Genomic DNA, 2,949 nt, shown 5'->3' on the forward strand with positions numbered 1-2,949 from the left:
GAAAGTTCTGCTTTTCATTACATCAACCCATATGTCCCCGTATCTGCCTTGCTGTGGAGACTCCACTCTGCTTCCTGGAATTGTTATGTCAGTCACTGAACTAATCTCTCTCTCTCTCTCCAAATGTGTGTGTGTGTGTGTGTGTGTGTGTGTGTGTGTGTGTGTGTGTGTGTGTGTGTGTGTGTGTGTGTGTGTGTGTGTGTGTGTGTGTGTGTGTGTGTGTGTGTGTGTGTGTGTGTGTGTGTGTGTGTGTGTGTGTGTAGTTGGATTTGTTGTAATTTCTGTGTCTTTGTCTTTGTGTCGATCTTATCTCTCGTTTTCTGCAATAAAGCCAATTTAATTTGTCAGAGCAAAAACATTTTGTGAGTGGTTTGGACACAACCCACAGTGGAATTCCATTAACAGAGTTAACAGAGTTAAATAAGATTATTTCCTGAATGGACTAGTGAATCACATTCCCAAGCGACCAAAACAGGGGACAGAGATACACATTTAATCACATAACAGTTTTAAAAGGATGCCAGAATTTACTATTACATTTCATTCAAGTAAGGAATACAATTTTGACATGAATCTGAATAAGTAATGAACTGTAATTTCTAGTTTTTTATTTTCTTAAAAACATGCTCCGGAACTTTGGTGACTACTAAGTATTTTTTAAACCTCCCTCTTTGGGCTGGATGTGTCAATGTGTAGTTCCTACATGCATAATCTATGAGCAGAATTACTGTCTTACCTCAATTAGCCACGAAATCCAGAGTTTGAAACCAACTGTTTTTCTGGAAGCTGTGCTGCGCCATTTTCCATTCATTTTCCCCCACATGCGCCAGCCCCCTAGCAATTCGAGTTCTAGCCAATGAGCATGCAGCCCCTCGCCATTTGAGTGACAGCTAGAGAGAGATGCACACACAGTCGAGCGAGAGAGAGAGAGAGCAATTACATGGTGCACATATCTGCACATATGTGATGTAGTATGCAATTTTCGGGGACCACTTTTGGCTCATGAGCTCTACTTTCAAAACGACATGCTAAAAATTATACAAAAGTACCGGAGAATCTCTTTCATTAATTCAACCCTTGACTAGAACTAGACTCAATTTGACTGTGTCTGTAGGCTAATCAACTAAGCATGATATGTGAAACAATCACACCAGTGCTTGAGGGGCATATCACAATGTTGCTGTTCGAAATGTGATGTACAGTGCCTTCAGAAAGTATTCATACCCCTTGACTTATTCCACATTTTGTTGTGGTACAGCCTGAATTCAAAATGGATTACATTAATTGTTTTTTTCTCAACCATCTACACACAATACCCCATAATGGAAATGTTGCTAATTTATTGAAAATAAAATACAGAAATATCTAACTTACATAAGTATTCATACCCCTGATTCAATACATGTTAGAATCACCTTTGGCAGTGATTACAGCTGTGAGTCTTTCTGGGTAAGTCTCTAAGAGCTTTCCACACCTGGATTGCATAATATTTTCCCATTATTATTTTTAAAATCCTTCAAGCTCTGTCAAATTGGGTGTTGATCATTGCTAGATAACCATTTTCAAGTCTTACCATTGATTTTCATGCATATTTAAGTCAAAACGGTAATTTGGCCACTCAGCAACATTCACTGTCTTCTTGGTAAGCAACTCCAGTGTAACAACTCCTGTGTAGATTTGGCCTTGTGTTTTTTTGCCCCAAGCATAACACTTTGTATTCAGGATAAAAAGTTTATTGCTTTGCCACATTATTTGCAGTATTACTTTAGTGTCTTGTTGCAAACAGGATGCATGTTTTGGAATATTTGTATTCTGTACAGGCTTCCTTCTTTTCACTCTGTCAATTAGGCTAGTATTGTGGAGTAACTACAATGTTGTTGATCCATCCTCAGTTTTCTCCTATCACAGCCATTAAACTCTGTAACTGTTTTAAAGTCACCATTGGCCTCATGGTGAAATCCCTGAGCCGTTTCCTTCCTCTCCAGCAAGGAAGGACACCTGTATCTTTGTAGTGACTGGGTGTATTGATACACCATCCAAAGTGTAATGAATAACTTCACCATGCTCAAAGGGATATTCAATGTCTAATTTTTTTTATTTTTACCGATCTACCAATAGGTTCCCTTCTTTGCGAGGCATTGAAAAACCTCCCTGTTCTTTGTGGTTGAATCTTTGTTTGAAATTCACTGCTCGACAGAATATATAGGGTACAGAGATGAGGTAGTCATTAAAAAACCATGTTAAACACCATTATTGCACACAGACTGAGTCCATGCAATTTATTATGTGGCTTGTTAAGCAAATGTTTACTCCTGAAGTTATTTAGGCTTGCCATAACAAAGGGGTTGAATACTTATTGTCTCAAGACATTTCAGCTTTTCATTTTTAATTAATTTGCACAAATTTCGAAAAATATAATTCCACTTTGACATTATGGGGTATTGTGTGCAGGCCAGTGACAACAAATCTTAATTTAATCCATTTTAAACTCGAGCTGTAACAAAACAAAATGTCGAAAAAGTCAAGGGGTGTGAATACTTTCTGAAGGCACTGTATGTGTGCTCTCTATAGTACAGGAAATATAATTGTGTCCATTAAATACCTACTTTTCCAGACTTTACATTTCTGAGTTGTATCTGACTGAAAATACCCTTGAGAATTAGACTTGGTGTCAATCGTGTTTATAGAATAGCTAGATGATTCAAGAAAATTAACAGATCAAGTGCCCCATGATGTCTAGACTGCCAAATATTTGATGCCAACCTTACTCCAAGGCCATGGGAATGCCAGATTGTGGACTTCCTTGCGTTCAGGGGTGTAATCTTCAGTGGTCCAAACGAGAGCTTCTATTGGACAAATGCAAGTAGGTCCCACCCCGTTACGTTCAGTTTGTTTCCGTTTAAGAAACGTTTCGCAACAGAATCGCGTAATGAATACGCCCCAGAAAAT

This window comes from Coregonus clupeaformis, chromosome 1 (genome assembly GCF_020615455.1).
Source record: "Coregonus clupeaformis isolate EN_2021a chromosome 1, ASM2061545v1, whole genome shotgun sequence".
In the NCBI taxonomy this organism is placed as follows: Eukaryota; Metazoa; Chordata; class Actinopteri; order Salmoniformes; family Salmonidae; genus Coregonus; species Coregonus clupeaformis.